Below are 7,048 nucleotides of genomic sequence, written 5' to 3'. Positions count from 1 at the left end.
TATCTTAGGTTCTCCTATTAAAATTAAGTCGCTTGGCTATTTAAGAAAATCAGTGAACAGTGTTAAAACGCCTTCTATTTTTCTTGTCATAAAACTTGTGTCCTCTCTCTCTAACACGTTGAACCCAACAAGTTTTCTCTTTCAGTCCCTCTTCTCTCCTTGCTAGTAAAGAAGCACTCATGGCCACAAATCAAGCTCTAGGTTACATTTAATTGCCAATCTTGTTGCTTTCTCACTGTAGATTTCCTTTCAAGTCTCTTTTTTCACCAAATTTGTAAATAAATAACAACCCTTGTCACGCCCAAAATCCAAAAGGGTTCAAAGTAAGAGAAAAAGATCTCAAAGATACCTGTAGATTTATCCTTTTTGACAATTCAATCCAAATAATTTATATCAAATACCAACATAAGAAATTATCATAATAATTTCATTAACAATACTCTCAAAGTAAGCCAGGGCTCTATGCAATAATTACAATGTCCATTGGCCACAAAAGAATGGAGGTCTAAATAAATATAATTACATCTCATCAACTTGTCCTATCAGTGAGAATAAAAGTCATCACCACTATTAGATAGAAAAGGAGTCAAGCCGATTCTAGGATGTACATCTAAAGATCACCATAAAAAAAAGTCCAGCCTCCATCAGTAGTTAGTTTAACTACTGCTAACCACAAAAACTTGTCTTAAAACGACCGTTGCCTACTCTGAAAAGTTTGTAAAAAATGGAATGAGACAAGGCCTAGTAAGTAGCATAATTAATGAGAGTGGGAGAAATGCAAGTTTCATGATGATAAACAGTTTACCAAACATATTTTAGTTTGGGAAATTTCTAACTGAATACTACAAGAGTATTTCAATTATAATATGACAAGAATGATTAAAATAGTATAGTACAAAGCTTTTCAAAATATCTCAATGTGAAACTACATACTATATACTGTGAGCAATAATAACACTGTTTCAAAATTAGAAAATCCAACCCAATGCCACATGACAATCGCCGACACAAAGCCAGAACTCATTGCCGACATAAAGCCGGAACTAATAACCGTCACAAAGATGGGTACAAAGATACCAATGTCACACAGACTATAGTATCTAGTTAGCTAATCACTGGGTAATCACATGTCACAGCCTAAGGGTAAAAACATGAAGAGCTCACAGTTTACATGAAATCAAAACATAGTTCAATTTCAAGTAATTTCACAAAAACCTTTGAAATATCCAATATATTCACAAGGTTCTCAAAGCCTTCAAACTCATTTCTTGTCAAGAAGATTTTTTATCAATTTTCTCAAATATCACAACTTGAGATAAAGTATCTTCAAATCTTTCAAATAATAAAATAAATCCATAAAATCTATTTTCAAGAACTAAATCAAAGATGCTAATCTTTTCCATGCTAGCAAATCATGCATTTTCCCATATGCATTACCAAATATGATGTATTTTTCATAAATAATCATGTATAATAAGGTCACAACACAATACATTTTAAGAAAACATAATGCCACAAATAATTTTCCAAAATGTGTTTGACTCAAAATAATGTTTATGCAACATGGTTATTTTCCAAAAATCTCATTAAAAAGTTACGTACCTTGCAATCCACAAAAACCTAATTCTTTAAGCTCCAAATGAGATTAGTTAGAACCTAAACAATATCAAGCAAACCTATCACAATAAGTATAACGCTTGAAATTGTATCTAGCAACAAATTAGGAATTGCCAAATAAGCACTTGATTAGGCAAGCCTAGTATTTAACCTCATAAATAATGTATTCTTCTTTCGAAGTTTCTCAACAATTTAATTTACAAGGCATAGACCCCAATTTATAGACTTAAATCATGTCATTCAACGTCTTCTCCTTTAACATAAGAGATCCTAACACTTTATAAATTTCTTCCACAATATATACATACTATTTTGAAGAGACCCATGAAACAACAACATATATAACAATATCCACCATTACAAACCCCAAATGTAAATCATCCACTAGCTCCAAATAATCAATAAAAATTATATTCACCATTTATTTCACATTAAAAAACCAAATCTCCAAATTTTCACCACTTAGATAGCCACCATTGTAAAAACTATAAATCCACTCTTAGATAATTTCCACCAACACAAAACCTATACATATAAACACATGAATATCACTTCCAAGGCTCATAAATTACATGCATATCATTATCAAAACTTAGATAAAGAAAGCCTCTAGCAAAAGCATATAAATCCACCAACAAGATTGAAAATTTTTACCTCAAATAATAGAGATGAGTAAGCCTTAGCTTTTTCCTATGGAGTTTTCCGGTAAACCTTGCCAGAAAAATGATGGTGGAGGTGGTGGTGAAGTGTGTGTACTAGTGGGAGAGTGAGGGAGTGTGAAAGAAGAGTGTTGTGTGAAAAGAAAATAAAAGAGAACAAAGTGAGAGGCAGAGAGATAGCCAACCAAAGTGTGTGAGGGAAATATTTTGTAAGGATATGTGGTTGGGAACAAATGGGTAGGTGGGGCACGTGTGACTCCATAATTAATCCCTTTTTTTATTTTTATAATGGGGCTAGGGCGTTACAACCCTAATTCGATTGATAAAATGATTTTTTTAATGCAAAAAACAAGTCACAATGATAGAAATTCTCTTAAAACTTAATTTATATGAGTAATGTTGATTGTAGAGGTTTTATCATGTGGAGAGTTGTCATCTGCAAAGGTTGGTTTGTTTCTCAATAAAATTCTTTGAACAGATCCTAGAAAATAAAGAGAAATAGAGAAAGACAGATGTAGTGGCAGTATACTGATTCCAAAGATAACTTGTCAATCTTAATTTCTTTACATTTAAAGTTTAATTTTCTAGGTAGTGATACAATTTTAGATATATATATATATATATATATATATATATATATATATATATATATATATATATATATATATATCAAAATTTATTGAGTGTGCACCAATTGCCAACAAATAGATGAAGAAGATGACAAAAAGAGATCATGGGTTTTCTCATTGAGGAAGTAGAATGTGTTTTAACACTGTCTACTGATTTTGTTAAATAACCTCGTGGCTAAAGTTTAAGAAGTGAACTTAAGTGTCCGTTTTATTGGAGGGATAGAAAAGTGGTTTCTCTCCTTTTTGTTTGGTTGGGAGTGGAAAAGTGGAATGATGGAAAAAATGAATTTGAATAAATTTACTCATATACCCTTCTTAAAGAATGAAACCCAATTAAAACAAAAAAGTGACAAATAAACACATAAAAAAAGAGCAATCACTCAAATATATTAAAAAATAAAAATCATGTCTAGTTAAAAAAAAAGCCCTAGAAAATCAAAAGAAAAAAAGAAGAAGAGGCAACGTTATTGCCTAGAAAAAAAAAAAGAAAGAGGCACGGTAGGCCCTAGAAAATCAAAAGAAGAAAAAATAATAGAAAAAAAGAGGCAACTACCCAAAAAAAAAGAAAAAAAGAAGAAAAAAAAAGGGCAACTGTACTGCTCAGTGGAGAAAAAAAAAAGACAACTTGAAGAATATGCACATGGGCATTTTTGTCAATCAAGAAAAAATTCATTTCCACTCAGTTTTTACCCCATTTTGGAGAAAAGATTTTGGTGGGGCCGAGAAGAAAACACTTGAACCCCACCATTTATTTTCCTTCCTTTCTATTTAACTAAATACACTCCACAAGAGTTTTTTTTTTCCCATTTTATCTTGAAAGTTTTTCATCCACCGTATTTTACCTCCAAACAAACACATCCTAAGGCATAGGACATAAGATACCATATCTAAATTAAAAAGGAGACTATTTATACATCATAACCCACAAGCCTATCTTTTTGAATATCAAACTAACTCAGCCAAGTGGCCTTAGCCTTGTTACGATAACTTTTATGCAATAGGTTTGTAACAAAATATCTTAATAAAACAATTAATATATATATATATATATATATATATATATATATATATATTGCATAAACGGGCGATATATTACATAAACATAAGTCTTACAAACACAAATATTACAACCATACTTATTTTATAAGAAAACACATCACTGCACATAGAACGATCAAACTAACACCGAAGAGAGGACTAGCTGAAACTAAACAAAATATTTTACAATTAAAATATTTATTACAACAACTCACCATTAAAGTGCAAATACAAGTCAAAAGGCCATTGTATCGTGATGACTGGGGTTTTAGTTTTGTCTTTTTCAACAATTCTAATTTGAGTATATTTGAAAACCCATATATAAAGGAAAAAATTGCATTCTTAGTTTGGTTTTCCACCAACACACCAATGTTTGACAAAGGGCAATTGTTTCCAAAACTTGTATTGTTAGATATTAATAACAAAATGTTGATGTGGTCAACTTCTTATTAGTTTTCATTTAGGTCTATTATTAATATCACTTTTTAATTTACCAATAATTATTCATCATATTAATAGTTTGTAAATTTTTTTGTAAAATAATTTATATTTCTAGCATTATTATTTTCGTAAATTTGATTGAGTATAGTTTATCATCTTCTTTAAATTTATGGATAATGTCCAAATCTATCATGTGCAAATTTAGTCATATAAAGAAGGCATTCAAATTTGAGGGGCAAACGGTATGATACGATATTGATATCTAATCTTGGCATTTCCTTATATGACCATAGGAATGCATATAAGAATTTTACAGTAAATTAACCCTTTTTTTTCATGCATTCAGAGAGCAAAACACATCTTAACGTCCTTCTTAGTGTAGTTTTAGACTTTTAGTTAAGATCAATAGTGATTGTCTATTCAATGATTGTATTAGATTCTTTTTTCAGTTTTTCCAACATTTCAAGATTGACTTTTGGCAATTCTAGTTGGGTGCAATTAATATATGTCCTCAGAACATACATTAATTATCCATTTCATGAATTTTTTTTATGAGAAATTAAAAACAGTCAAAAAGTTAGTTATTTTTTCATTTTTCCATCAAAAGTTTCCTAAAATGGTTTATTAATGTATGTCCTAAGGTCACATGTTAGTATAACCCATTCTAGTTTGTGATGCATGGCTTGATAAAGATTCATATGTAAGCTCCAAACTTTTAAACTAATTAAAACTGAATTATTAAATAAATAATAAATTATCGAATAAGTAAATAATTTTAATAAAAAATTACTTTAAGTTTTTATTGTTTAGAGTTTAGATTTTATCAGTATTTATCTATTTTTGTATTTTAAAATTCTCTTTGGGCTATATGTTAATTTCTTAATATGAAATATGGAATGAATTTGATCATTCCTATTTGGGTTATGTTTAATCTATGTCCTAGTTAACACAAACAATAATAAACAAAATGGTTACTCAATATCAAAATTTTTTTTTCTAGTGATAGTCTAATTGAAAAAACCAACACACTCACAAATTAAATACAATAACAAAAACCAAAAGTCAAAACATATAACCGAAAGTCTAAAAATTGAGAATTAATATCACGCACATAAAATTAAGAAGCAAAGAACAATAAGTTATATAAATTTATTAGACTAGAACATAAGTGTAAGTTGCATTTTGGAAAAAGAAAAAATACAACAATGTGGGGTGTATTGTGTGGGATTTAATTATAGAGATGGCTTACGAGTTAAGATGGATTTTATCGAAAAACCCTGGCTAGATATATATAAGTTCTGAAATTTTTGATAATAGACTTTTTGTTGGGGTAGAATTTAAATTTAGAAAACTTAGATGATAAAGTTTTATTTAAATTAAATTATTGTTAAATTGTATCTCTTAGTCAAGAGTTTTGTAGCTTAATATCATAATAAAATATTAGTTCAATAAGATGCAACTTGAGGAAAAAAAACAAAAACAAAAGTATGGGTTGTGTGGGATTTATATTTAGAATTTTTTTATACTAAACTTTTAATTTAAATAGAATTTTAATTTGTTTTAAATTATTGTTAAATCATGCAACTTGAGGAAAAAAAACAAGAACAAAAACATGGGTTGTGTGAGATTTAAGTTTAGAAAATTTTGATGATAAATTATTGTTAAATACTATCTCTTAGTCAAAACATGGGTTGTTATGTGAGATTTAAGTTTATAAATTGTTTATAATAGACTTTGAGTTTTGAATATAATTTAAATTTGCTGAAATTTAAATGATAAAGTTCTACCTAAATTAAATAATTGTTAAATATTATCCCTTAATTAAGGAAATATATCCTAACAAAAAATATAATTAATTTATTAATTAGTGATAGTAGCCACTTGGCACAACCATGATTTTTAAGCTCAACTTTTATAATATAGTATATGATATAATGTATGCCTTAAAGTCATATGTTAGAATAAGTTGAATAACCCATTCTAGTTTGCCAGTGAGTCATCTTCAAAGTTGGTATGAGTGTTTGAAACATCTAATTATTGATATATTGATAAAGAAAACAATGAAATGAGATTTTTAGAAAATTACCTTAATATATGCAAATATCTTTACATATTTGTCATGAAAATTGTTACATCTTTGCCCATTATTCATTACAGAAAATTGAGCATCATAGACACCAAAACTAAGCACTTTTTATTGCACTGTCAATTAGGGATATATAAGATTTCATATTTCTAGTTGTTGAGGCTTTCACTAGATCAAGAAATGTTGATAACTAGCGTAGGCTACTTTGATATCTCTAGGTTAACATATAACATTTATTCAAATAATGGAATAAAGTGTCCAAATACTCGTTGACCCATTTGATCGATTCTTGATACACACACACACACACACACACACACACACACATATATATATATATATATATATTCAGTTGGTATTAAGAATCTTTCTTCGATGTCAAGTTTCCAATCTCACATTTTTCTTTTGCTTCCAAGGAAGATATGACCTTTTGATTGTAGTTCCCTGAGAGATTGACACTCTCCCTTGTGTATCCCATGGGAAGGTTATGAATACAAATCTTTTGTATCACTTTTTGTGATCTATTTTATATTTCACTTATTACTACTTATCATGTATTTGTTTAACTTTCCTTATAA

At 28.8% G+C, this 7,048-nt stretch overlaps 1 long non-coding RNA gene across 1 annotated transcript; it reads right to left on the bottom strand.

The window, feature by feature from the left end:
* Positions 1–363: 363 nt before the first annotated feature.
* Positions 364–2,458, bottom strand: LOC142642180 (uncharacterized). Its single transcript, XR_012845601.1, has 3 exons — positions 2,272–2,458; positions 1,603–1,656; positions 364–706 (listed from the first exon to the last, which is right to left on the bottom strand). It is a non-coding gene; the product is annotated as an uncharacterized LOC142642180 (long non-coding RNA).
* Between the last annotated feature and the right edge of the window lie 4,590 nt (positions 2,459–7,048).

Source organism: Castanea sativa, chromosome 7, assembly GCF_040712315.1.
Source record: "Castanea sativa cultivar Marrone di Chiusa Pesio chromosome 7, ASM4071231v1".
Classification (NCBI taxonomy): Eukaryota; Viridiplantae; Streptophyta; class Magnoliopsida; order Fagales; family Fagaceae; genus Castanea; species Castanea sativa.
The sequence above is the reverse complement of the archived record's forward strand: the minus strand, read 5'-3'. Positions and strand labels throughout refer to the sequence as shown.